The sequence below is a fragment of the Pinus tabuliformis genome, chromosome 3_1 (genome assembly GCF_031772625.1).
Source record: "Pinus tabuliformis cultivar Carrire ecotype Pingquan chromosome 3_1, CPIR1, whole genome shotgun sequence".
NCBI lineage: Eukaryota > Viridiplantae > Streptophyta > Pinopsida > Pinales > Pinaceae > Pinus > Pinus tabuliformis.
This window is the reverse complement of record NC_142301.1, coordinates 741,106,722-741,121,933: the sequence shown is the minus strand read 5'-3', so window position 1 is coordinate 741,121,933 and position 15,212 is coordinate 741,106,722.

Here is a 15,212-nt window from a genome sequence, read left to right as displayed (position 1 = left end):
ATAACAAAAAGAACAAAAAGCTAAATTCTTTAAAAATGGCAAGTAATGTGTGCCAACTTGCGATTTGTTGGTTGATCTCTCGTTGCAATAAGACCTAGATTGCCTAGTGAGGCTTTGCATTACATCTGCTAGATTTTGCATTAATAGTAACCAAGAGCTCTTTCTCAATCATTGTTCCTTGCAAGCCCTCTCTTAAGGATAAGGGAGTACACTGCCAACCTATACGCTCATCGTTGACATTCAAGCTTAATCTAAAAGAAAGCCTTCTCCCAAGGCTCTTCCAAAATGTCTTAGTCATGTAATCACAAGATATAGAACTTTCAAACTAGATGTGGATCAACGTAAGTCTCGTGGAAGGAAATTAGATGCCTAAAATTTACAAATAGAAACCCAAGTACACATCACAAGCAAGTTCTAAAAGCGTATTTATTAAGATTTCTATAAAGTGGGACAAAACACCCTTAACCTTCCAAATACCCAATGACCTTTAGGTATCTCAAATATAGTATTTTAGAAAACCTTGAATTGACTCATGTTAATAAGTTCCCAAATACCAAATGGCCTTTAGGTATCTCAAACATAATATTTTAGAAAACCTTGAATTGACTCCTATTAACAAGTTTCCTTTTTATCGTTATTACGATGATTGTTATATCTTGGAAAATGAGGGTCATGAGTCCCAAATTAAAGAAAAGAAGCCCTGAGAGAAATATTGAGCTTGACAAATTATCATTATCTTTATCATAGAAACCAAATTATTTGAATATAAAATGGATAGAGTGAAGGTTGTGTTACCCATTACCTATGGATAGTATGCATAGAAGATCACATTTCACTGAGAGTGGTTGCTTCCTTCTTGGCATATATGCTTGATGTGAAGTTTCCCCACTCCTCAAGTAGAGCATTGAGTACTACAGTTGTCATCTCTCTGTCAGACATGACTTCCCCAAGCTCCTGAAGTTGATCTCTCATTTTAGATATTTTCATGAAGTAGGGAGCTATTCCTCCTTTTGTTATCTTCATCTTGTACAATTCATTCCTCAGAGATATTGCTTCTCCGATTGTGGATACCAAGAATAACTCTACTAAATTATCATAAATTTCTTTTGATGTCTCAAACTTGGGGACATAAGGAATGAGAGAGTCTTTGATTGACTATATTAGAATCCTTTGAGCTCTTGTCTCATCCTTATTGTACTTAGCTAAGGCTTGAGTCTATTCCTTAGTAGGGATAGTGATATTCCCTTTGACATGCTCTAGGAGCTCATTCTCCTTGAGTAGTAGATCATTGCTCTTCTTCCATGCAAGAAAGTTATTAGTACCTACCATTTTATTGCTTTCCTTGCAAAAAGACATTAATGTATATTCAGAAGGGGACATGTACTTACTTGATAGATTTTGAGATGTAATGGATTTGCTTCCTCCTTGAAGGCTTGATGGCTTCTCTTCCCTAGATCTTGATGTTCTTCAAGTTTCCTTCTCCAAGTGGACTTGCTTGGTAATGATGTTTGCTTGAAGAATTATAGCTTGATGTAGGTCGTGCTTCAATTTTCTCTTCTTTGTAGGTGCCTTTATGTAAGTCTCTTCTTCTAGCTTTGTAGACCTCCTTGATGAATGATGGATTGTGTACCCTTCTTGTCCTTGAAGTGATTGAAGCTTCTAGGCTTGATGCTTCAACTTTGTAGATGCTTCTCCTTGATGAGTGTTCTGGAGTTTCCCTTTCCTTGATGTGTCACCTTAGCTCTGATACCATGTTGAAGAATCTAGGGCAAAGTAGTGTAGTGTGATTATTCATTACTTGATAACAATTTGTGGAGTCTTTTTACCTTTTATAGTTAGCTTAATCTTCTTCTTCTTATTATTATTAATGCATGTGTGTGTACTTCCTCTTTGAGTATTCTATATGAGATGTTCCTCTTATATCCCTTACTCAAGTATAATTCAACTTTGACCAACTGAAATCCTTTTTGAGTGTATGACTGTTATGTTGTTCTGCTACCCTAGTTTCTCGCACATGTGGAGAGTATTGCTAGGTGTTGTATGCCCTTCTGCTTCACTTGAGTGTCTTTCTTCCACGCTGGAGGAGGAGGCCTTGTAGGCATAGTTTCAGCCCAAATGAAGGTAGGTGAGTGTCTATAGGTTGCTATTGTCCTAGCCGCAAGGACAACCCTCAGATTTCCTCACATGTGTGACTATAGCAGCTCCAAAATAGACTTTAGCCTTCGGTGGTGTACCCTTTCTCTTCGCTGCCTTTGGAGACCCTCTTACTTCATTATTTCTTGCCTTTCCCTTAGCAGATTTCAAAGCTCAATTGATGTGTTATCTTTGGAGTGGACAACCTCTATAAATAGAGGATTGTCCCTCCATTTAGGCCAACTAGGAGGCCGACTAGTCCTCTTAATTGTAGGCCAACCTTGATTATAGTTTGGTGGCCGATTTGTTGAGCAGACTTCGAATAGTTTCCATGGTAGTGTAGCATGCTTGAAGGTGCCATTGCATAGGAGTAGACTTGACTTTTCTTGGAGGTTTTATCTTTGACTTTAATACATATTTATACATGGTGTAACATGCCCTTAAGGCCTTAAATATTTTGTAACAACCCATCTATAAATCATTAACTAATATAAAGTTTTAAACTTTATATTAAAACAGATATGATAAACTTCATATTAAATTAAATATAAATTAAACTTTATAATAAATATAAATTAAACTTTATAATAAAAATAGAATTAAACTTTATAATAAAAATAAAAGTAAGACCTTATATAAAAGGGGACGCATAAACCAAACCTGGCTATATAACAAAATGCATGTATAAAGAAAAAGGATCAGATTGATAATATCTGCGGGTCTGAAATGCATGCGAAGGCGTGGCGGAAGGAGGAAGAGCAGTGGCTGCAGGCGGGAGGGCGGCCACCACCAAGCCCGCAATTATAAAACTGCAGATCTGAGCCGGGCACGGGGGGGGGAGAACGGAGGAAAAAGGAGGAGGAGAAAATCAGGAGAGAACCAAAGGGCAAACCATAGGAAGAAAATTTACCATTGGAAGAACTTTAGGCATTCTGAGGTTCTGGGCACGGGGGACAGTGAGCTCCTGTGAGAAGCTTACTGGATTGAGCAGCCAGGCTCTGCTCAGTCTGGCTGGGTGGAATTGGTCTCCCAATAATTGGATCAAAGCAGTGGCAGCATCATCAACTACACCAGATCAGATAGCAGTCCAGGTAGGTACCTGCTTTTAATTTTTATTGTTTTTGCATTTCAGTTTTATTATGGTTATTACATATGGTATCAGAGGGTTTGTTCAAACCCTTCGACCTCATTGGCCATGCGTTGTGATCTGTGTAAGCTTCACTTCATCGTAACAGTAGAGAAAACCCCATCGTCCCAATTCCCAAATCCCCATTTCTGGACGAGAAGATGGTTTTGCTGTAGACTCTGAATGAAAACCCTGTCAAATTTTATCCAACAACCAAAGGTTAGATCAAGTCCTGGGAGCTGCCTCGTATTTTGTTCCTTGGATAAAATCTGACTCTCTCATATTTTGCCTCTCTGAATTTGTTTCCAGATGAAATTTGAAAGTTTCAGTTGAGCTTTCTGGGTTCCGATAATACTGGCAGGTCCCTGTTTTCATTAAAGTCAAATCTAGTTATACATATTTTTTCAGTATGGTCAGGGTTTCTTCTGTGTAAAATTCGGCAAAATTAAGCAGAATGGGGTTTTGCGTGGCTGCTGTACGAAATGACTGCGCTGCGCTGTGTGTGTTTTATGTTTTGTTTGTAAGGTTTGTAATATTGGGTCGTATGAGTAAGGTCATTCTCACTGTAATTAAACAGAATTTTCTAACCTATTATTTATCAGGGCTTTGACCGTGAGACCTCAGGTTACCAATATAATACATCATCATTTTTTATTTTTATTTTCTTATGTTTATATTTATCTTTGGCTTTCTTCGGCATAAGTGGAAACTCCGACGGGTATCTATTATAATAGAACCGAGCCCGACAGCAACCCTCGGATACATTTCTTTTTAGCCATGAATTTGATTTGAGGTGGTGATTCTCTAGGATAAGATGTATAGCATGTAACTTTATAATTATTAGGTATTCTTTTTTCTCTCCTCCCTTGGCCGCTGTCTCATTTATATGCGTCGGCTTTGTGTCGCATTATGGTACATTTCGAAGGATCCTGCATGGCTTCAGCAGATTCGGATCGTCAATAGCACAATTGCATTGTTGGTTGTGACTGTGTGTCTGAGAAAATATTTTGAATTTGTATGCTTGTAACAACTTCCTAAACAAAAGCCGAAACCATTCCATGCTTGTAGCAGCTGATCTGGGGAAGACCGAGAGGCTCTCTAAGTCATTTCCGACGGGTGGACATCCATTCTAGGGTAGAGCCACACTTCGGTATGCAATATCGATCCACTGTCTCACTAATTTCTGAGCTATGTTGAAGTCTTTGAGAGTTGACATGTTTGATGATAAAGGAAGTTAGATGCTAGAGCCTTCGAATGATGGTCTTATAGTCTAACTTGGCCAATTGAAGCCTCAGGAATTAATTTCTGGGCTCTCACATAATTCAAATGCTTTTACTATCAAGAAGCATGACCGCTAATCCTCGGACAGTGGTCTCCTCTTGATTCTATGAAACGTTCCATAATTTAATTAAATTCACATTGGAGCTTTTACTCTTGCACATGGTCTTTCTATCTTGGACATTCACGGTATATATTTGATCTAAAAACAAGTTAAATTTACATATACGGTTGTGGTTCATAACCATTTTTCAACCATTCTATCCAAAAAAAAACTCTAGAGAATAGATATAATTTCCCTGTTTAAAGCACCCATTAATAAGAGCTGCATAAATTGCTTCATTGGGACAGAGCTCTCTCGCTAACATATTTTTAGCAGCTGGTCTGCCTCAAGGAGTCTGCCTACCTTGCATAATCCTGCAATTAAGGCACTATAAATATCTACAATAGGCTGTCAATGCTTCTCCATCATTTTTTCAAGAAGCTTAAATGCGAGATCACTGCTTATTTCAAGTGGCATTCCATCCAGGTCATGAATTCCATCTAAGTTATCAGGATCTGAACTACCTACTGCATCCTCATCAGTAATCAAGTGTTCCTTTTGTATCTTGTTTTCTTGAACTATACCATTCATAAGCACTCAATAAGTTCGATAATTAGGTTGGCATCCTTCATTTATCATCTTACTTAAATAGATCAAAAGCATGATCCAGCATGTCTGATTTGACATTGCCATCCATCAATGATGTGTATGTTATTTGGTTGGGTTGTAAACCTTTCTCCTTCATTTCACCAATGAACATTTCAGCCACTTCCAGTCTACCTTCCCTGCAAAGTCCATAGATCAGTGCACTGTAAGTGTAGACATTGGACCTCACACACTCTACAAGACTATGACTCGCACTATAGTATCCTTATGACTATATCACACTTGCACAAACGCAGGACCTTGGTTTAGCATTGACATTCAGCTCTCTTATATTGATCACATCCTATGCCATGTACGAATTCAGTATTCACATGTCTCGGCATTATTATAACATAAATATAGCATGATTTCTCACAGTTATGATTGTACTAATTGTCATCTCAGCGTGTGTAACATCAACTTTCTTTAGCCATGTACTGACATGATCATTGCATAGTAAGGAACAGAAGCCTTATGGCAATATATGTCTTTGAGCATTTTTGAATCATATACATTCGCTCAGAATCAGTTGGGTAAAAATTTATATTATTAAATAACCGAGTATATTAAAAATGATGGCAAAATGATGGACAGTGGTCAGCATATTTTAAATTATAGTCTTGGCATCCTAACTATACTACTATAGTATTTGTGTGAGCTCATGGATTACTGCCTGAAAATACAAAACTGTATCGTTGCCCTATCTATCATCTTGTAGATGGTTTGTTGGTATACCCAGTTGTGATGACAATTGAAGATATTTTAAAATTCTGCATCAAAGACATGAGAAGTATGACATCCATGAGACGGGTGAACTAATGCAGGGTTTTTACTATCTGATAGGTAGTAGAACTGTCCAACCCTGTTGATAATTCATCCATGAAAAGAGTATTTGAAGGTCCAAAGATCATCTCCCCTGTAAAATGGAAATTTGTATGAATTATAAAACTTACTGATTTTAGTCATAGCAACGACATCTATACTTGGATTACACCTCTCTAAGAAGAGGAATTGTCAATATAATTATCGACCATACCGGTTGTGACACATTTCTTTTGCCACTGGAAATTTTCACCAGCATGTCATTGCCAGTTATTCTACCACCAGAGAAATGGTCCAAATTTCTCATAGATCATTCTTGTTTATGCCCTCTGCTAAAAATCTTTAATCACCATATTTGGATACCAGTTGAATTTTATGCCAGATTTAAGTTGACTTATGTTTACTTATCCTCCTTAGGGGCCCAGTCTACACACTAAACTTTCTCAGATGATATCTATGTAAGTTTTCTGCCAAATATTGTGAAATCTGAACTTATGATAGCACAAAGTTTTCTATGAAGCCAATTGCAGGCAATTTGCATCAACCATTAAAGTGTTATGTGCAATTTATAAAAACTACTTTTCAAAGCATCCTTTAGAGAACAAAATTGTACTAATTATATCCTTTAACAGAGTCATTCTTAAACAAAGCTGGTTCTAAACAATCATAATCACATTTTATCCTAATTTATTTCCTCCGTTTAACCCCAATCTACATTTATGATATATTGTTGAACTGTATCTCTTCTAGATTTTAATCATGACATGTGGTAGGCTAAAGGTCGAACTGATATCGAACCAGAACGACCCTTCATTTTATTATAGATTTAATCCATATCCAAGTAATATATTCAAAAATATAAATATGTATGACCACCTTTAAATGTAATAGCTAGATTGAGGTATGATGGGTATGTTACCAATGTACATCATAACGAGACATTTAACATTTTCACTTTGTGGATGTTATTTAGTAAATAAACTTTAGATGTTTTACCGTAGGAGCTAATGACCATACACTTCTGCATGATTCATATTAGGATAGAATACCCTGCATTAGGACAAGGAGGTCACGAGACCACCCTCCTTGACCTCGGTACCAGTAAGATCCGCCTAGCAGATAAAAATAGAAAAACTATACCCGTTTATGAATGTGAAGTTGCAAAAGAAAATTATGTGTTAAATTTGGTTGTCTACCTCAAAATTTTTATAGAATTTTATTATATGTCCAGGAACCATTACAATGGTAAGGACGTATGAGCGACGACGACGTGATTGGGCAACATCACCACCATTAATGCCGCCACCGTCGCCATCATCATCCCCATCAATCGCTGCAGCGCCAGAGTTGACTGTGATAATGAACTCTTTGGAAGCCTTATTGGAGACATTAAAAGAATCAACTAAGGCTAAAACCAAAGAGGAATTTCAACATGTAGCCACCAGTTCAGCGGAACCAAATAATATTGAGCCCAGAGGATCGAATGAAGACATTTCTAGGGAGCTTCAGAAAATTAGACTCCCAGAATTCTCACAAGATCGAGCAGGTGAATGCGCTGAAGCATGGTTAGAAGGAATGAACAAATGCTTTAGGTTAAGAGAATATTCTTCTTCGGCAAAAACAAAAATTGTCGTGTTTCAATTAAAGGAAAGTGCCTTAATTTGGTGGGGAAATCTGGAGAAGCAGTTTCACCTTACATCGGATAATGTCCCTTGGGAACTATTTGAGGAAAGGTTCCGCGCAAAGTATTTACCTCCATACTTTCAACAACAGCAAGCCAGAGCCTTTCATACATCAATTCAAGGAAATAAAATGGTGGAAGAGTATGAGATAAGGTTTATGGAGCTTGTAAAATACATTCACTACTTACATTCCGATGAACATCAAGCTGAACGCTTCATATTTGGGTTAGATCCTCGCATCAGAGCCTTAGTAAGCATGTGGAAACCATCATCAGTAGCCGAGGCAGTCGAATGTGGTCATTATGCAGAAGAGCACCTTGGAATCAAAAAAGATATGGGGCCAGTAGGGCCTTTCCAATCAGCATTTCCAGGAAAGACTCCCTGAAACTTCTTCAGAGGAGGTAGCGCGAGGCCATCTTATGGTAACAGGTTTACCCCAAGAAATGTAGGGACAAGAGCTCCCATGGCAGTAAACACTATAGCCGCAGAATCATCAAACACCAGTCCATGGACATCTCGAGGGACTGCCAGTAGAGGAAGAAATTCGAGAGGAATCAACATGAGAGGACGAAGCTCATTCTCTAGAAATTCATGTACTGATTCAAGAGGATCAACGCAGCTGAATTGTTGGGGATATGGGGGACCACATTTTCTACGTGATTGTCCAGAAGCTTCGTCGAATATATTGCATAGGACTGGAAAGTAACCGATATCAAACAATTGAGGTAATCATAGAATTCACGCAGTAGTCAGCAACGACCAAGCAACACATCAATTCACTGTAGTGGAATCTTCAGGTATTATCCTCTGTTTGCTCTATTATTTCTATTGCTTGTTGAAGGTCTCAGCCGGATCTTTATGGAAGAAAAATCTAGTGGGGAGTTTCATGGATGTATGGTGTCCCATGCTCTTACAATTTCACATATCCTCTTTGTTGATGATATCTTAATCTTCGCCAATGGGGATTTTCATGGGGTGTCCTGTTTTAATAGAATTTTTTCCATCTTCGAGAAAGCCATTGGTATGATGATCAATCTCCAAAAATATTTTCTTTTAGTTTCAAATATGGAGGATGTAAATAGTCAACAAATTATCAAGTTATTTCCAATGTCTTGTTCTAATATTGAGGAGGGGCTAAAATATTTGGGATTCAGAATGAAGCCCAATACATGCATACAGAATTACTAATTGGAGATGACTTATTTCTAAAATTAAAAAGATTATTAACATTTGGTGCAATAGATGACTCTCCCGTGTAGGACGCCTAGTACTCATAAAAGCAATGCTTGAGGCTATTCCAATTGATTATTCCTCGCTCGCCTAGATACCAAAAGGAATATTGGAATGCATCAGAAGGATATGCTATAAATTCCTATGGTCATGCTCTAATCAAGACTTTTCTCTTCCATGGGGTGGGATGGGACAAAATTGATTTGCTTAAAGCCATGGGGGGATGCGGATTGAAGAATATTTTTCTTTCATCACATGCCCTTACTGCCAAGAGTGGATGGAGTCTTCTAATTGCTTAAAGTCTATGGACCTTTGTGGTCATTAGCAAATACATTGCCCCTCTCTATGTGGAATATTGGGTGCGTTGGGCTGACAAGCTGCGACACAATATCTCAATTATCTAGAGGGTTGTCCTAAACACTTTTGAAACTATTCAAAGAGGGCTTGTTTGGAGAGTTGATTATGGTGGTCGGGTTCATTTGGAAATGGATCTGGTGCCGAGTTAAAACCTTGATCATATTCTCCCTGAGCCATTAATTAATTTTCTAAGAGATCGTGGCATATCCAAATTATCTCGTATTGTGGATCCAAATTCTTCTTCCGTTTGGAATTAGGGATGGAAATCATCTGAGATGCTCGATATTCCAAGGCATTTTTCTAAACAATGACAAAATTACATTTCTACTCTTCACAGAGGTCATGTCAGGTGGATGGACCATGAGGACAACTTAATCTGGCTGGGTGGAAAAAGCGGTCTATACTCTTTGAAATCTGGCTACAATTATATACTCTCTAAAAAGGTTAATGTCCTTGAGGATGGGTGAAGTGTTCACCCAAAACATCGGACAGCTAAATGACAACACACAGCACCAAAAGGTTTGATTTATATACAATTATATCGTTGCTAACAAATTTCCAATTATCCCTCAATGATGGTGGTGTTGTGTTTGGAAGGCTAAATGCCCCCCAAAAGCTAAGCTTCTTATGTGGTGTATTATGAGGGGGAAGGTCCTAAGGTGGGAGGTTTCAAAAAGTCAATTTTCCATCAACCCTAGTTGTGCATACTATGTCAATGTGAGGATGAATCCAATGATCATTTGTTCCTCAAATGATATTTTATTCAAAATATTTGGGACCACTGTAGATCTTCGGAACCACAAATTGGTCGTCAGATGGGCCTTTTGATCGAAAATTCCTAGCAACAATGGCTTTCCTTTCCAAATTCCCAAACTTTCAAGGCTCTCCCTCTCATCATCTGTTGGGGTAACCATGCAATTTTTCAAGATCTCCTTGTTAATTTTTGTAGCATCGAATGTGTTCTAGTCTCGAAACTTTGTGGAGAGGCTAAAACACATGAGTTTTCCATAACCCAGAAATCGTTTATGGAAATTCCACCTAGAAGTTTCTCAATTAAATTATTAGCCTATTATTTTAATATTTCCTACATCTAAACTTTTAGCCATTATAGACTCAATTAGATTATGGGCTAATTTATTTCCCATTTGTGCCCATTATAGAGTGAATATGACAGACATGGTTTTATGACGAGCATTTGTTATGCATACACACACAATGTTGCGTTTACAAAAAGTATTTTTTGTTATATTTTAATAAAAATTACGGGTTTTTCTGCAAGAAAAATAAAAAGCATTACAGGTCAATATTTTCATGCTACAATTTTCCCTCACAGTGGGAGAAAAGGGAGGGAAGTATTGTCAAGAAGAGTTAAAGGATTGAAGTAAGAAAACAAATCCTCAACTAATAACAATAGTACGCAAAAATTATATAAAAGTAGAAAATAAAGTGTACAAATTTCTGAATTCATGTCATTTAAAAACAAACATTGTATAATGTGGATAATGTGACAATTACAACAAGAAGCAGTCACAACCAACTCTTATTTCTACATGAACCTAGCAAATTGTTGTATAACAATGAAAATGAAATTCACGAATGAGAAAAATCATGCATAAGAGTTCGAAGCTTGCAAACATGAAAGAACATAGGCTGGGAGTTTCCAAATTATAAAGGCTAGTCTATAGGGAAAAGGACAAGTGTTTGACTCCCCAAACAAAGAAAATGACACACAAGCCCCAAAAATGAGAGGATTTGTTAAAAAAACAAGGCGAGAAAAAGGCAAGGAACCCTCCAATAAACTAATTCAATTAAATGTACATGTTCTACACATTAAACCAGGTAGTCAAATTCAACACTCTATGTTGGCCCACCTTTCTGATAAAGACCAATGACAATCGTATTGGGATGGATAATAATATAATGTGACAAGTCAATGTTGGTAAGTACCCACTACAAAGGTCAACACCAATTATATAAATTAAATTGACCGTGGAAAATAAATAGTAAAAAATAATGGATCATTATGCAACGTTGGACCACCAAGTAGCATGAAATGTCAATTTATTTTTGCCACATTTTTTCCCTGCATTACGAAAGCACGCCTTATATAGTAAAAACATGGTTTTTACCACTAATGAACCCTATTATTTGACTCTTCATCTATAGTTCCTTCATAAAATGGGGAAATGACAAAGAGAAACGACAACTAGGATGAATATAAGAAAAGAAGAGGTAGGATGTGCCTCCCTTTTTACCAACAAGAAAACTAGGCCTATGCAATAACATCACATCTCACAACAAAAATCTTATAACAAAAGGATAAAATCTTATAACAAAAGGAGAAAATGGATTGAGACAATAAAGTCAAAGGTAAGCCAAAATTCTAAAAAGGTTGTTGAAAGGCCAAAAGGGAGGGCCAAGATGCTAAAGAAAGGTCGAGAATCCAAAAAAAAAGGCAAGAGACCAAAAAGAGATGTGAGGTCAAAAAGGGTGATAGTGAGGTTGAAAGAGAGCCCAATACACCAAAGTGGGAAGGGGCAAAAAGAAGAGATGAAAAGATGAAATGGAGGCCAAGAGCTCAAAATGACCAAGCAAGAGCACAAAGCACCCATTTTTTACTGAGAATACATTTTAGAAAAGAACCAATGGATGTGTCACTTAAAAATAGAAAATGAACAAGAAAAACACAAGGAAGATAAATTAGGAAGGATTACACTTGAGGCATGCAGGGAAGGAAGTGTCAAGAGCAACACAATGGACTAATGTAGAGTTTGGCAGATGTGGACCATGACCACACTTTGGGCCATAGGGGACAAGAAATTGTAAACGAGGCAAATGCATGAAACTATGATGGCCAATGTTATGAGTGCACTAGTTCACACTAATTATGACATAAGAACATGTCATTGGAATTTAGCAAGGCTAAGGCTAACTTGGTAATGGAAAACAAACTAAGAGTTAGGGCACACAATGGCTTTGATTCAAAGGATAGCTAAGGTGTGGCACACCATGTGGGTTATGCACATGGGCAAGCTACTACAAGAAAAGGAAAACCAAAAGGAGAAACCAAATATGGGATAATGATTGTATGAAGGAATCTTAGAAAAGAAAGTTGTACTAGCTCCTAGTACATGTCCTTATATATAACATTTATGAGCAATAAATAGATCAATGGAGGCAATGTGGAAAAGTAAAGGTGTACAAGGTTCCATGTAATTAACAATTACATGAGGAGCTTCCCTATAGAAACGGGGTTATTAAACTGCCCCCTTTCTTAAAATACTTATTAAATAAGAAAAAAAGAAAAGTGAAAACGCTACAAAGAAAGCATATCAAGGAGAAAGAAGGAACAATCAAAGGAGTAAGGCCAAGTGATTTTTAGGGATTCTAGCAAAAATTATCTAATAAATCACAAAAAATATAAAAAGACCCCACCAATATAGGTGGCAAGCGAGACAAGAGTTTAGGTAATAATAATGCTAGTAAAGAAAGAGGAAGAACATAAGAAATCTAATGCACCCAAGGGAGGTGGAGGGAGACAAGATACCCAAATGAAAAGGAACAAGAAGGACTCTTGCTCAAGAGAATCTAATGCAAATTTGAGACAAAGTCCACAATGGCTAGAAGAGATACTAAAGGGTTCACCAAAGGAAAAGACATTCGTAGGAGACGAAGGGTGCTAATTATTGAAAAAGCAAGATAAAGGAACTAGGAAGGAAATGGAAAGAGGAGGAGGATGAGGAGAACTCTCCCACAAGTAGAAAAGAAAAATGGGGAGGGTGACTTTACCTTAAAACTTATGAATACAACCCATAGATAGTATGTTTAAACCACAAGAAACCCACTTAAATAATGAACTAGTTCAAGACTCTAATGTGAGGTCATGGTGGAATAATAAAAAGTGTAACAAATATTTCAATAGTCAAAATACCTTTCATGGCCTAAAGGAAGCAAATGTCTCAAGAGCTAGCTTAAGCAAGGCAAGATCTAGAATTAATATTAGAAAGAGGAAATGATGGGCCAAAAACAGAAGATTCAATAATCTAGGTTGTTGGACTTGTACCTTGTTTCAATGCATTTCACTTCATTCCTTACATGCTCTGCATATACCATGGTAAAAGAAAATTAAGTGCTTCATTTATCTAAGTCCTTTCATGTTAGCATGTTTTGTATGTTTAGACTAATTAGTAAAAGTACAAAAGCGAGGGAAGGGATATCAATTCCTTCATGATCAATAAAAAAATCCCATTACAAATTTGAATTAGTTCTTTGGGCCATTGTCTAAGGTGAGATTAGCGGACATATTATTACCTGCACGGTCATTGACCTCCCCTTGCAAATTATAAATAATTGATTTGTGAAAATAAGTAAGAAAGAGAAGAGTTGGAATGAAAAAGGGTGCAACTACACAATGTAACTTTTTCTCATTAAAAAATTATGATTTTTCTACCCAAAAAAAAGAGTAAGAAAGAGAAGAGATTTTTCCAAGTTGGATGAGAATCTAGTCTATGGCAACAATATATAATTCAAATAGTAGGTACACAAACAAATCTTGATTCAAAATAGTTAAACTTGAAGTAACAAGTACACAAGAGCAATATGCATGACTTACACTCACACTATAAAAAAGAATTCACGAGGAAGTGGGATATATGATTGGACAAAAATCAATTCAACAAAAGTCACTAAGATCCAACAGAAAATGATTTCGTGTGAGGATTCATGAGGGAACATATATTTTGTTAGCTCTCATTTGGGAGAATTTGTTTGGTAACTAGTTCAAATCTTGCAACATCCAAGTATCAAAAGCTTCACTTTGAGTAAACAAACGTTAGTTTGAATATACAGAGCCAACAAAAAAATAACAATTATTAACAAGGGAGACATGTATAATAATAAATCTCATTTTGCTAATACAAAGACTCAAAGCCTTTGAGTGTCCAATGCCTTGAATGGGTGGCATAAGTTTGATATTTAATTTTATGGAAAAAGAAAGAAAATGGCTAATATCATCAAGTTAAAATAGAAAGTAAATTTATTCAAGTTAAGAAAAGCTACAGTGTAAAAGATAACTTAGATTCAAGATAGTCGGGCTCCAAAGAAGTGAATTTATGATGTGCATCACAAATTATGCTCTTTGATTGTCTCCCATAATGTATGATGTGGCTAAGGACCCTCCTGAAAATCAAGCTAATATTGCATCCTTTCTATGGATACGAGAACAAGATTATCATTGATATCATTGATTATAGGAGCAAATAATATATGTTTTGGTTATTCACACAATTCCAAGCAACACTTATGTGGGGATTAAAATTACCTTGTAATAGGAGGCGATAAATTTCAAATCTCTTGTGCTTATAAAAAGCTTCAATCTCCAATTGAAATGGATTGATCACTATGTAGAATGTGCACTATGCAAGTTTAAACCAAATTTATGGACCCCAGTTGCCATATTTTCAAATCATCCTCAGGTTTGATGTGATTTGACAGGATTTTTTCTATTTTTTTAAGATGTGTGGGTATGACAAGAACAATCTCTATGCTCAAGTTATTGGTGAGAATTCTCTAATATGGCCGACAAATTCACATAGGCTTTGCTATAAATTACAAAATTAGAATAGAGTATTAAAATGGTTTTGCAAAATTCACCTAATTTGGATAGCATTTATACATTTAGTATCTATAGTTTATCTCCATAACTCCCATGATTGGTTGAAAACCTATAAAAAATAGTAAATACTTCACAATTTTCCCTTAAAAATAAAATGAAATCATCTTTAAAAACAGATAATTATTAATAAACATTATTTTGACAATATTTTTAAACACAAATGATATAATAGTCAATAAATTAAAATCCAAATCCCTATCCAATGTTTTACCACTTTGAAAC